A 15512-nucleotide genomic window follows, 5' to 3' on the forward strand; every position below is an offset into this window, starting at 1 on the left:
ATAACCAGAAAATTTATCTTAAGGAAAACAGAATTCAAAGGAGAACTAAAGCAGGATCTTAATTGTCAATAAGATAACTAATCCACCATGAAGCTAGAACAATTTTAATTTTTACTTAAAAGGTAGTTTGAAAATATATAAATCAAATATTTATAATATAGATCTCTCATTAAAGAAGATATTGCTTAAGTTTTGTTAGTAAGTATATATATATACACACAAAAATACTAAAGATTCAACATATAATAAAACATAGCTTGGCAATATTTATATACAGAACATTGCATTCAACAAACACAGAGCACACATCCATTTTCATGGGATACTTAGAAACTCTGACTACATACTAAGAAAGTATAAAGAGAATCCCATCAAGTGCAAAGGGGACAACTGTAGATTAGTTGCTGACTTAGCATTCCTGCTGGAACAAAATCTGTGAATACTTTTTTTTAAACATTTCTATTTTTATTGGATATTTTCTTTATTTACATTTCAAATATTATCCATTTTCTGGGTTTCCCCCTCTCCTAGAAACCCCCTATTCCATCCTCCCTCTCCCTGCTTCTATGAGGGTATTCCTCCACCCATCCCACTCACACCTCCCTCCCCTTGATTCCCCTACACTGGGGCATCTACCGAGCCAAGGACCTCTCCTCCTATTGATGCCTGACAAGACAATCCTCTACTACATATAGGACCAAGGACCTCTCCTCCGCTTGATGCCTGACAAGACATCCCTGCTACATATGTAGCTGGAGCCATATGTACTCCTTAGTTGATGGCTTGGTTCTTGGGAGCTCTGGGGGGAGGGGGTCTGGTTGGTTGATATTGTTGTTCTTCCTTTGAGTTTGCAAACCCCTTCAGCTCCTTCACTCTTTTCTCTAACTCCTCCATTGGGGATCCTGCATTGGATTAGAGTCCAATGATTGGCTGCAAGCATCCACCCCTGTATCTGTAATGCTCTAGCAGAGCCTCTGAGGAGACAGCTATATCAGGCTCCCTTCAGCAAGCATTTCCTGGCATCCATAATAGTGTTGGGATTTGGTGACTTATAAGGGATGAATCCCAAGGTGGGGCAGTCTCTAGATGGCCTTTCCTTCAGTCTCTGCTCTACACTTAATCTCTATATTTGCTCCCGTGATTATTTTGTTCAACTTTCTAAGAAGGACCGACACATCCACACTTAAGTCTTCCTTCTCCTTGAGCTTCATGTGGTCTGTGAATCGTATTTTGGGTATTCAGAGCTGTTGGGCTAATATCCACTTACCAGTGAGTGCATACCATATGTGTTTTTTTGTGATTGGTTTACCTCAGGATACTTTCTTTTCTTTTTCCTTTTCTTTCTTTTTTCTTTTTTGGATTTTTTGTTTGGTTGGTTGGTTGGTTGGTTGGTTTTTAGTTTTTTTGAGACAGGGTTTCTCTGTATAGTCCTGGCTGTCCTGGTGCTCACTCTATAGACCAGGCTGGCCTCAAACTCAGAAATCCACCTGCCTCTGCCTCCCAGAGTGCTGGGATTACAGGCGTGCACCACCACCACCCAGCCTAGGATATTTTCTAGTTCCACCCATTTGCCTAAGAATTTCAAGAAGAATTTCATTGTTTTTAATAGCTGAGTAGTACTGCATTGTGTAAATGTCCCACATTTTCTATATCCATTCCTTGGTAGAAGGACATCTGGGTTCTTTCCAGCTTCTGGCTATTATAAGTAAGGCTGCTATGAATATAATAGAACATGTGTCCTTGTTGTATGTTGGAGAATCTTTTGGGTAGATGTCCAGGAGTGGTATAGCTGGGTCCTCAGGAAATACTATGCCCAATTTTCTGAGAAACTGCCAGACTGATTTCCAGACTGGTTGTACCAATTTGCAATCCTATCGACAATGGAGGAGTGTTTCTCTTTCTCTACATCCTCTCCAGCATCTGCTGTCACCTGAGTTTTTTTTTATTTTAGCCATTCTGACTGGTGTGAGGTGGAATCTCAGGGTCATTTTGATTTGCATTTTCCTGATGACTGAGGATGCTGAACATTTCTTTAGGTGCTTCTCAGCCATTCAGTAATCCTCTGTTGAGAATTATCTCTTTAGCTCTGTACCCCATTTTTAATAGGGTTATGTGATTCTCTGGAGTCTAATTGTTTACTGTCTACCCCTGTGAGCTGATTCTATCTTTTGTTTTCATAGCTCAAAGTGTTTTCTGAAAAAGGTAGACTTGCAACTTGTCAAGGTTTCTTTCCATAGCATGTGTAACTGTGGGGGGCGGAGGGGGTTAACTACAGTTATCAAGTTATAATTTTAGTAACCCTCTTGGAGTCGAGCGAATTAAGGTCACTTTAAGAAAGTGATTTTCCCACAGAAAGAATTTAATGGGTATGTGTTTGAATAAATGATGTTTGAACTGTTCCCTTGACTAAGTTGAAAACATTTCCTGTGTGTTTTCATCAATCTTGACTAGTGATCCAGATCACCATGCAAAGCAATGCATATCTGTAATTCCTTGCTCTCCAATTCATTCTCCATTTGGCTGCTAGGTTAATTTTCCTGAAGTTGAGTTCATTGTTGATATTAAAGTGTTTTGAAAAGTCTCCACTGACTCCATGAACTGCTAGAATAAAGTTTAAATTTTTTCTTTCACTTTCATATCTCTTCTTTCTTAAATTTGAACATTCCCTAATTTGCTCATATCATGTCTTACATGTAACTTTTACTATAAAAAGAAGTTACTGATTCCCCAAACATGCTCATTTCCCTGTCTTTATACCTTTGATTCAGAATTGAGTTCCACTTCCTGTTGTGTACTTTGCAAAATAGGTCCTTATAAATTAACTGACTTTTCTTCTCAAGCCTGGTTTGTCAGCAACAAATAAATCCCAAGCCTCAGAAGCTCTGATTCTCCTACTTTCTATTAATGCTTCTTTTTTTTTCTTTAAATTATTTTATTTACATTCCAAATGTTGCCCTCCTTCAGGTCCCCAATCCTAGAGTTCTTTTTCTCCTGTGTTTTCTACTTTGTATCTTATTTGTATACATATACTGTTAATCCTACCATATTGTGAACTTCATAATTACCATAGAAAATATGAATATTTATTGCACAGTAGTAGTAACTCAGAGATTTCTCCAGAGCAATATAGGGTCTAATATGTAGCAGTGCCTGTATAAGAATTATTACTTCTATTGTTGTTTCTGCTCATTTAAAATACTCTTGCAGTTTTGTTTCAAAAAATTAGATTTAGAAATCCTATTGTCCAAATCGTTCCTTCATCTAATGATTTTCAAAGTTTTACTTTATGTAGTTATATTCTCCTGGGGAGGGGTAACAATTGGAAGAAGGTAAAAATCAGTCATTCTGAAAAATCTGGTTTTGTCACTTCACAGCTTTGTCATTTGGGGTATATTAATCTATGTTTGCTTCAGTTTCCTCATCTAATAGTGGGGAATTAAAATATATCTGTTTCACAGGGTCTTTGTGATTATCTTAATTAATGTAAATACAGAAAGCAAAATCTGAATCAGTAAATACTATAAATATGGTGACTAGTTATTTACAGAGTAAACAGGCATTCAAGCACAGTTTCTTATTGTTCCAAAACTAAAAATGCCACTGTGAAGGAAGAATTATTATTATTTTGTTTGTTTTGCTAGCAGGAAGACAAATGTGCAAGAAAGTTGCTTTTTTAATGTCACACAGCTAGTAAGGCCAGAATAAAATTCAAATCTATCTATACACAGAGCACGCTAGAAACCTGGAGAGCTGTAAATCCTGGGACCCCAGACTCAATGGATACATCTATACCAAAGCTCCTGCATTTTCGTTTTTTTTTTAATTTTTTTTAAATTTATTTTCTATATTCTTTGTTTACATTCTAAAAGCCTTCCCCTTTCCTAGTCCCCACCCCCCATATATTCCATAAGTCCTCTTCTCTCCATCCATTCTCCTGTCTTTCCCCCTCAATGCTGGATTAAGCCTTTCCAGGATTAGGGCCCTCTTCTTCCTTCTTCATGGGAATCATTTGATATGCTAATTGTATCTTCAGTATTCAGAGCTTCAGGGCTAATTAATATCCACTTATCAATGATTGCATTCCATGTGTATTCTTTTGTGATTGGGTTACCTCACTTAGGATGATATTTTCCAGTTCCATCCATTTGCCTAAAAAATTCATGAATTCATTGTTTTTAATTGCTGAATAGTACTCCATTGTGTATATATACACCACATTTTCTGTATCCATTCCTCCACTGAGGGATATCTGGGTTCTTTCCAGCTTCTGGCTAGTATAAATAAGGCTGCTATGAACATAGTGGAGCATGTGTCCTTATTGCATGCCGGGGAATCCTCTGGGTATATGCCCAGGAGTGGTATAGCAGGGTCCTCTGGAAGTGTCATGCCCAGTTTTCTGAGGAACTTCCAGACTGATTTCCAGAGTAGTTGTACCATCTTACAATCTCACCAGCAGTGAAGGAGTGTTTGTCTTTCTCCACATCCTCGCCAACACCTGCTGTCTCCTGAGTTTTTAACCTTAGCCATTCTGACTGGTGTGAGGTGAAATCTCAGGGTTGTTTTGATCTGCATTTCCCTAATAGCTAATGATGTTGATCATTTCTTAAGTTGCTTCTCAGCCATCCAAATTTCTTCAGGCAAAAATTCTTTGTTTAGGTCTGCACCCCATTTTTAATAGGGTTATTTGGTTCCCTGGGGTCTAACTTCTTGAGTTATTTGTATATATAGGATATTAGCCCTCTATCAGATGTAGGGTTGGTGAAGAACTTTTCCCAATTTGTTGGTTGCTGTTTTGTCCTTTTGACGGTGTCCTTTGCCTTACAGAAACTTTGTGATTTTATGAGATCCCATTTGTCAATTCTTTATCTTAGATCATAAGCTATTGGTGTTCTGTTCAGGAACTTTTCTTCTGTGCCTATGTCCTCAAGGGTTTCCCCCAGTTTCTTTTCTATTAGTTTTAGTGTATCTGGTTTTATGTGGAGGTCCTTGATCCACTTGGAGTTGAGCTTATTACAAGGAGACAAGGATGGATCAATTCGAATTCTCCTTCATGCTGACCTCCAGTTGAGCCAGCACCATTTGTTGAAAAGGCAATCTTTTTTCCATTGGATGTGTTCAGCTCCTTTGTCGAAGATCAAATGACCATAGGTGTGTGGATTCATTTTTGGGTCTGCATTTCTATTCCACTGGTCCACTTGCCTGTCACTGTGCCGATACCATGCAGTTTTTTATCACTATTCCTCTGTAGTATTGCTTCAGGTCTGGGATACTAATACCCCCAGAAGTCCTTTTACTGTTGAGAATAGTTTTAGCTATCCTGGGTTTTTTGTTATTCCAGATAAATTTGAGAATTGCTTTTTCCAACTCTGTGAAGAACTGAGTTGGCATTTTGATGGGAATTACATTGAATCTGTATATTGCTTTTGGCAAGATGGGCATTTTAACTATATTAATCCTGCCAATCCAAAAGCATGGAAGGTTTTTTCCATTTTCTGAGATCTTCTTCGATTTCCTTCTTCAGAGATCTGAGGTTCTTGTCATATAGGTCTTTCACTTGTTTGGTTAGAGTCACCCCAAGATACTTTATGCTGTTTGTGACTATTGTGACGGGAGTCATTTCCCTAACTTCTTTCTCAGCCTGCTCATCCTTTGAGTATAGGAAGGCAACTGATTTGCTTGAGTTGATTTTATAACCAGCCACTTTGCTTAGGTTGTTTATCAACTGTAGTTCTCTGGTGGAGTTTTTTTGGGTCACTTAAGTATACTATCATGTCATCTGCAAATAGTGATAATTTTACTTCTTCTTTTCCAATGTGTATCCTTTTGACATCCTTATGTTGTCTAATTGCTCTAGCTAGGACTTCAAGTACTATACTGAAAAGATATGGAGAGAGAGGGCAGCCTTGTCTAGTCCCTGATTTTAGTGGGATTGCATCAAGTTTCCCTCCATTTAGTTTGATGTTGGCTACCGGCTTGCTGTATATTGCTTTTACTATGTTTAGATATGGGCCCTGAATTCCTGTTCTTGCCAAGACTTTTAGCATGAAAGGATGCTGAATTTTGTCAAATGCCTTTTCAGCATCTAATGAAATGATCGTATGTTTTTTTTTTCTTTGAGTTTGTTTATGTAGTGGATTGCATTGATGAATTTCTGTATATTGAACCATCCCTGCATCCCTGGGATGAAGCCCAGTTGATCGTGGTGGATGATCGTTTTGATGTGTTCTTGGATTCGGTGGGCAAGAATTTTATTGAGTAGTTTTGTATCGATGTTCATAAGGGAGATTGGCCTGAAGTTCTCTTTCTTTGTTGGATCTTTGTGTGGTTTTGGTATCAGTGTAACTGTGGCACTGTTCCTTTTGTTTCTATTTTGTGGAACAGTTTGAAGAGTATTGGTGTTAGGTTTTCTTTGAAGGTCTGATCGAATTCTGCACTGACGCCATCTGGTCCCGTGCTTTTATTGGTTGGGAGACTTTCTATAAACCCTTTTATTTCTTTAGGGGTTATGGGACTGTATAGATAATCTATTTGATCCTGATTTAATTTTGGTGTTTGGTATCTGTCTAGGAAATTGTCCATTTCCTCCAGATTCTCCAGTTGTGTTGTGTATAGGCTTTGGTAGTATGATCTGATGATTTTTTAAATTTCCTCAGTTTATGTTGTTATATCTCCCTTTTCATTTCTAATTTTGTTAATCTGGATACTGCCTCTGTGCCCTTTCGTTAGTCTGGCTAAGGGTTTATCTATCTTGTTGATTTTCTCAAAGAACCAGCTCCTGGTTTTGTTGATTCCTTGTGCGGTTCTCTTTGTTTTTATTTGATTGATTTCAGCCCTGAGTTTGATGATTTCCTGCCTTCTACTCCTCCTGGGTGAATTGGCTTCTTTTTGCTCCAGGGCTTTCAGGTGTGGCATTAAGCTGCTAGTTTATGCTCTCTCCATTTTCTTTTTGGAGGCACTCAGGGCTATGAGTTTTCCTCTTAGCACTGCTTTCATTGTGTCCAATAGATTTGGGTATGTTGTATCTTCATTTTCATTAAATTCTAAAAAGTCTTTGATTTCTTTCTTTATTTCTTCCTTGACCAAGGTATCATTGAGTAGAGTATTGTTCAGTTTCCATGTGTATGTGGGCTTTCTGTTGCTTTTGTTGCTATTGAAAACCACTTTTACTCCATAGTGATTTGATAGGAGGCATGGGATTATTTTGATCTTCTTATATTTGTTGAGGTCTGTCTTGTGACGAATTATAAGGTCAATTTTGGAGAAGATACCATGAGGTGCTGAGAAACAGGTATATTCTTTTGCTTTAGGGTGAAATGTTCTCTCTCTCTATATATATATATCTGTTAACTCTAATTGGTCCAAAGCTTCAATTAGTTTTACTGTTCAGTTTCTGTTTTCCTGATAGGTCCATTGAGGAAAGTGCAGTGTTGAAGTCACCCACAATTATTGTGTTAGGTGCAATGTGTGCTTTGATCTTTAGTAAAGTTTCTTTTATGAATGAGGGTGCCCTTGCATTTGGAGCATAGATGTTCAGGATTGAGAATTCTTCTTGGTGTGTTTTTCCTTTGACTAGCAAGAAGTGTCCCTCAGTGTTCCTTTTGATGACTTTAAGTTGAAAGTCAATTTTATCTGATAATAGAATGGCTACTCTGGCTTGTTTCCTGAGACCATTTGCTTGTAAAATTGTCTTCCAGCCTTTTACTCTAAGGTAGTGTTTGTCTTTGACACTGAGGTGTGTTTCCTGTATGCAGCAAAATGTAGGATCCTGTTTACGTATCCAGTCTGTTAGTCTATGTCTTTTTATTGGGGAATTGAGTCCATTGATGTTAAGAGATATTAAGGAATAATGATTACTACTTCCTGTCATTTTTGATGTTATGTTTTATATTTGATTGGTTATCTTCTTTTGGGTTTGATGAAAGAAGGTTACTATCTTGCATTTTCCAGGGTGAAGTTTCCCTCCTTGTATTGGTGTGTTCCTCCTATTATCCTTTGTAGGGCTGGGTTTGTGGATAGATATTGGGTAAACTTGGTTTTGTCATGGAATATCTTAGTTTCTCCATCTATGGTGATTGAGAGTTTTGCTGGGTATAGTAGTCTGGGCTGGCATTTGTGTTCTCTTAGAGTCTGAATGAGATCTGCCCAGGATCTTCTAGCTTTCATAGTCTCAGGTGAAAAGTCTGCTGTGATTCTAATAGGTCTTCCTTTATATGTTACTTGGCCTCTTTCTCTTACTGCCTTTAATATTCTTTCCTTGTGTGGCCCAGGCTGCTTCTGATTCAGAGGTGGCAACTGGAAGGCTCCTGCCAGAGGCCTCCGGATGGATCCTCCGCCTTTCGGGGTCAGATGGACTTACCCGAGCAAGGACCCTCCCTGTGGCCGGCCTCCAGATGCACTGCTGGCCCTCTGCACTGCTTGGGGATGGGGCATGTGGTCCAGGCTGCTCAAGCTCCTGCATTTTCACCTCAGGGATTATTGTAGAAGATGGGGCCAATATATTGTAAGAGCCAGAATACCAGGAAGTTTGCTGTGAAACAGCCTCTCTTAATAATGGCTGTAAAATTAAGACCAGTACAATGCTATACTATAAACAGACAATTTACATCCAAATTGAGAAATGACATGGAGCCTTAACCCTAGACAAACAAGTATTGACTGGTGAGAGGAAAATTAGCTTCCTCCAGGGATGAACCTCCTTATTGCTTGTCCAATGTAGAATGGTCAGCCTGGAAAGCATACTCAAATAAACAAACAAAACAAACCCAGCACTTTATACGTATTTGTGAATACATACACATATGTAATAATAATAATAGTTTTTTTAAAAAGGCTATAATTTGAGAGAGGAGGACCACAGGAACAATGAGAGGAAGGGTAGCTAGGAGGGGGAAATCATGTATTTCTATTTCAATTAAAATATAGAAACTTCACAGGAAGACCAACAGAGTCAACTAACCTGGACCTTTGGGGTTCTCAGGGTCTGAACCACCAACCAAAGGACATACACAGGCTGGGCCTAGTTTTCCCTGCACATATGTAACAGATGTGTAGCTTCATGTGTAGCACATGTGGTCTTCATGTGGGTCCTGAACAACTGGAGTGGGGGCTATCCCAAAATTTGTTTCTGGTCCATGGGATATGTTCTTTTAGCTAGGCTGCCTTTCTGGCATCAAGGGGAGAGGAAGTGCCTAGTGAAGAATACATGTATACCTACTTTATGTATGAAAGACTGAAGACACTTACAGAAGATTTAGACTTATTCCTAATTACCCTTTCAATGTCTAATGAGCATGCTAATCTGAGTCTCCAGCCTTATATTTTTCCTTCCCACCAAATTAATAATAAAAGTGAGAGATGGGAATTCTCACAGTTGTCAGATATCCTGCTTACTGTTTTGACTTTCATGTAATTTTTTTCACCATATACACTTTTGAGAAATCAATGACTTTCCTCTTTGGTCCCTTAAAAAATATGAATGACAAATTTGGCAGGAAGTTTAATACCCATATATTAATCTGATCTAGTTCTTGAGAAATGATAGTCCCTAGATGGGTAGACAAATCTCTCCTAGGAATCAGTCCAGAGGGAGAGAATATAAAAGAGGGCAATAGATGGGATAATATTATCAGGATTCAGTACCTATATATAGGAAAAAGTCACAATGAAATGCATTAATTTATACAATTAATATACATTAATAAAAGACAAAGTATCTTTCAGCAGAGTGAAAATAAGGGTTATACAGAGAGAAAATGACCTGTGTTCAGTAGGTAAAATTTGGTAGAAAGTAAGACATTGACATTGTTTGCTTGATCTTTTGTATTCTCTCTCTCTCTCTCTCTCTCTCTCTCTCTCAATCTCTCTCTCTCTCTCTCTCTCTCTCTCTCTCTCTCTCTCTCTCTCTCTCTCTCTCTCTCTCTCTCTCTCTCTCTCCTAGTTTCCAAATCACCAGTGGTTCAAAACTTTGAGTTTCCTGACTTGTCAATTAAAGAACAGCCTTAAAGTTCTTAAACATTATTCTAGAGAAGATTTTTCGTTACCATTTTTTCTATTAGTATCATACGGGGCTCATTATATGGTTTTCTTCTTAGGCATGTGGAATTACATTGCAATGAAACAAAGGTCAAAGAAGGTTTTATTTTTCCCTTACATTCTTTTTAAAAGGTGGGTGAAATCAAGGTGGTGGTGATAGATAATTTTCATAGAAAATAGCTTAAAGAGAAAAAATTTTTTAAATGATCAGTATCTACTGAGATGGCAAAAGAAAGCATACAATCATTTCTTGTGTCTGTGTGCATGTTTCCCAGGACCAAGGGAAAGACAGCAAGCAGATGTTGACCTTCACAGGTCTGAGCTAGATGGATTTCATGATGGTTCTACTTCTGTGTGTCTCACTTTAATCTACTACCTGACATTAATCAATGTGTGGAAGCACCCTGTATCAGTACTACATAATTCAGTTTGGTGATTTACTGTCTGATTCTTTCAGCTCTTGTTTTCCTTTTGTTTGTGTTTCCCATGGGGTTGCAGAGGTCAGTAACCCAGGAGCCAGGAGTAGTAGTCACTCCACTTTCCATTTGTTGCTGTCAGTCTTTGGCTGCTGGTCCTTGCAGACTTTCAGGATATTTCTGCTCACCCACATGAAAATGGTAATTGATTTGTAGGAGCACTATTTTCAGTTCTGTTTAGATCACCTAATGCTTCTACTTACCATTGAAAAAATTTCAATTAACACACCACACATGTGACAAATTTTCCACTGCTCAATATAGTTACCAGCTGTCTTGAAATCTCTAGGATCTTCTTACCCTGGCTATTCAGCATGCTCTCAGATACTGGAAAAACTCTTTCAAGTTTTTCTTTTTCTCTCAAATTTGTTTTTTCACCCATATTATAGAAAAACTATTCAATCTGTAAATCACAGAAATATATATTAATTGGTCAAAGTGGGGGGAAATATTGAGTTCCTTTCTATTGAAAGCAAAACAAAACTCTGAAAACTTAATGCCTGCTACATCACCTTCAAATGGTGGACTAATCAATGAGTGTCTGATCGCTGACTCACATACTCCATGTTGTCTGGTTACTGCCAAAAGAACTTTGGAAAACTGTTTCCTACTTCCAATGTTCCTTACAAAGAATTAAGGGGATATATATTTGTAATATTTCCAATTAGATTTTGAAACAAATTTCATTGGAAAATCTACATGCATTGACTACCACATTTGCAATTCTCAATACTTCCTTCAAAAAGGAAGTGATCGAACAGTGTTCAAACAGCAACCTGTGCATTTTCTGGGCAGACAAATGTAATAATAATAATACTTAACAGAAAGGGAAGATTGAAAACCAATTGTGACTCACTGGATTCACTAGTGCAGGTCACCACGTTTTATCGGTTCCTGTTAGCCAACATATAAGGAATAGCATATATTCTCAATAATAAGATGCACTGTGAATGAACTGAAGGTGGAAGTCACATTGGCTCATTTTTGTTTGCAGCGCTTAGCAAAGCTTTCACCTCTGTTATTTTGTCAACAAAAGTTGAGTTTAAAGAGAACTTGCCATATATATTTTCAGTTAAATCTTAAGATTAGTTTTTGCATAGGTCATAAACTGAAAGAAATGTAAGTTTAGATGGCATAATACACATTTTCAAAAGAGAGAACAAAACGTCTGAACCTTAGGTTTCTGTCTCAGCCCTGTTAGTTTCCAGCTGTATGGCCCTGGGGTAAGGAAATGTGACTGTTTGCTATAGACAGTGCCTGAAGATAAAGACAGAAATATGACACTGTTTCTCTTTCAGATAAATTAAAAACTTAAAAAAATAATTAACTTTCCGTTTTCTTTACTGAACCACTCGAGGGAGGCTTCAAACTATGACTCTTTGCCTCTAAGCGTTTTCGTGTGTATTTCCAAAGAATAGTCACAGAATCTTATGAAACAATGGTGCAGTTACCAATGTCAGAACGTATACCATTTACATCATTCTATTATTTCATGTACAATTCATTTTCAAAACCAGCAGACAGTAAGAAGGATAACTTCTTAGGTTACCAAAATAAAGTGAAAGAGGACCATGTTTAGGCTATAGCAAGAGATAATAAGCAATGTGAGGATTTAGTGAATTTCAGTATCTTCAGTTTTGTCTCAGCTAATCCTCAGCTCACATGTTCCCTCCATGTGATGATCTGGACAGCTGCTGCTCACTCTCTCCCTTTATGCTTTTCTCCCTTTTCCTCAACAACTGGAGCAAGGTTTTCTAAGAAGGAAAGGAACAACTGCTTATAAAGGATATTTAGCAGATTAAACAGTTATTGCTGAAAACTTAAAGTAGAATGGTCTTAAGAATCTAGCTAAGGAGCTATTAGCATTTGATAATTGCTGGAAATCCAGTTATTTTATTATTTAAATGATGTGATCATTGGTAGGCTCACTGCACACCAGAGCAGGCTCCAATATCAATGAGGGAAGTAAATAAAAAAAGAAATAATCTCAGAGTTGACTGGGAAGGAATTGGAAGGTTGGAATCATGGTAAATGGGGAAGTTGAGGGAAGTGAATATGCTCAAAATACATTGTGTGAAATTTTCAAAGAATCAAACACACATACATACATAAATGTGTGTGTCTATGCATATGTAGATGTAAATTCCATAATCTATATAAAAACTGGTCATGGTATAATGTGGCTACAACTTTTGTACTTATACTACAGGAATAAGGAATATTGTCTTTAAAAGATAGTAGCTCAAGCTCTTCTTGAACCCAGAATCCTCCTGACTCTGTCTCAACATATTCTACTGGTATGCACAATAACAAAGTACCATGTAAACTACCAAAGGCTGCGGGGTGGGGGAAGGGCAACAATCCTATCAAGCTATGACACCTATGAACTGCATCAATGACCAGCAAGGCATAACAACCCAAAGGGTGTAGTAGTAGTATTCATACCTTAATGGTAACCAATAACTCTCTGATTCAACTTAAGACACTCTCAATGAGAGGAAAACCATGTCTAATACTAGAAACCTAACAAACTACGAGTGCTAGTGAAGTAATAGTTATTGGAGGTGAATCTACAACCACTAAATTACTAAACCAGCATAATCCCTAATAACAATGTATAAACATTTGTTCTTATATTCACAGATAAGAGTAGTCTTTACTACTCATCAAGGAAACTTGTCTTTGCAACAGATGGAGACCACCACAGAAAACCACAACCAATCAAAATGCAGAGGTGTGGAGCCTAGTCCAATGGTTACATTTACAAAACATGACTAAGGCTCAGAGATACATTGCAGAAATGGAGGTGAAAACAATGTAAGAGCCAGAGGATCAGGGAGTTTGCGTTTTCTAGAAATATCAAAAGCTACATCTGTAAAACTTTACTAACATGACTGCTGAAATGTGACCTGCATAGGGATGACACCAAGGGACATCCCAAAGTAGATGAGGAAATGTCCATGAAGCCTCAACCCTATACAAGTAACTATAGGTAAACTAGGAAAGCTGGGAACAGAAAGTGTTTTGTTGTTGTTGTTGCTGCTGTTGTTGGTTTGTTTAATTTATGTGAACTCTATTCCCTTATCAGGGATTCTGCTGGTCTCAGGGAACACTGGTTTTCCATGGGAATAATGGCCTATTTACTTGAAAGCTTGCATCTAGAACAGTTAAATGGTTGTTTGCTGTATGAAGAAGGTACTCAGGGGTCTAATATCATTACAACATAAATATGTTTATTTTATAAACATAACTATTAATAAAAATACGTTTTTTTTTTTAAATAGGATGGTGTTGTGGAAACTGGTTAGAGGTGAAGGCTATCCCAGCAAGAAATGATGATAATGACTGGATGCGGAAGGTAATAAATAGTAAAGGTAGTAAGAAGAAAGTTTATCAAAAAAAATTCAGTGGAGGAACAGTAAGCTGAGTACAGGGATACAAAAACATGAGAAGTCCTAGGCACATTCGGAAGTTCTGAAGACTGCATATAGTTGGTATTTAAAGGCATGGGAGTAGGTGAGAAAATGGAGAAATCCAGTGCAGTTAATAAAAGTGGCATCTTTCAAATTAGAAAACATGAAATACACACTTAATTGAGGCAATGATGGAGAACTACCAAAAACTACATTAATACAAAACAACATGACTGCCAACATGTAAGCTGACCAAATGAAACTAGATGGAGAAAAGCCCCATGGCCTCAACCCTCCACAAAGAAGTATAGGCTACTATGTAAAGATGGGAGCAGGAGAGGTGGTCCTTCCCAGGGAAGAGAGCATCAATTAATCATTAGGCACAGTCTAGTGCCTAATGATCAGCTCTGAAAACATACATGCAAATAACATAATAGGGACTGAGCAGGTTTATATTCAGGCATATGTATATATACACACATATATAGGCATTCGATAACAATTAGTGAAAAAGTAGGCTGTGAATTTGAAAAAGAGAAGTAAGCAGGTATATAGAAAGGTTTGAAGGGAGGAAAATACAAAAAGAAAGAAAAAGAAGATAATAGGCTGAAACAGGAGAGTCCCAGCAACCAAACAGGCTAGCTATTCTGAACTAGGCAGAGGCAAAGAACCAAGTAAGGAGAAAGTGACCCTATTTCAAATACCGTTTAAGATGAGGACCAAAACCTGTGGTCTCTAGGTGTCACGGTTCTGCTATGGCATGCGTGTACTCACGTACTCCCACCACAGCACCTGCCCAGAGTCCAACTGGAACAGTCAACTAACAAATATGGACAATACACATTCCCTTTTTTGTTAGTTACACAGCAAAGAATAAATGCTTCAAATTCAATGACCATCAGTCCTTCATAAATATAACTGACTAGAAAGGAAAAAATAGTGGAGAAAAAAATTTACACAATATCCACATTTCCTAAAATGTCAAACTCTCCAGAAATCAACACTACTCAATTCTATTCTAAAGAGTGAGGATAGGTAGGATCTGAGTAGGGTAGGATCTGATTGCCAGCCAGCTAGATATTGTTAAATCCTAGTTAGGTTGTGGAAATCCTTGAGATAGTTGTGTGAATGTTTAAAAACCAAAGAAGATAAAGGAAGATATATGAACATGTCTCTATGAGAGTAGAGACAGGCTGTGGATGTCAGATACTCATCTTCATAATTCTCTCCTGTATATGTGGAGGCATAATGGCTGGAAAAAATTCTAAATCTGATGAAATTAAAAACTCAGAAATCCATGTAAGAAGTTCAAGAAACAAAACCTCAAGAAACAGTAAAAATAATGCTGAATATGTGACAAAGGATATAAATTTTAAAATCAGAGAGAGGTATAAAAAGACACTATATAAAGAAGCAAAAAGCTGAAGAAAACAATGTTTTTTCTCAGAAGCAATAGACAAAAGGCATCACATTGTAGTAAAACCTTTAGTGTGAAAAACAACAACACTGTCAATAATTGGAAATATTTCTCAAAATTAAAAATTGGAGACTTAAGCCATGAAAAATGGAAACACCTGCCATCAGAAAATTG

This window comes from Apodemus sylvaticus, chromosome X (assembly GCF_947179515.1).
Source record: "Apodemus sylvaticus chromosome X, mApoSyl1.1, whole genome shotgun sequence".
NCBI classification, from domain to species: Eukaryota; Metazoa; Chordata; class Mammalia; order Rodentia; family Muridae; genus Apodemus; species Apodemus sylvaticus.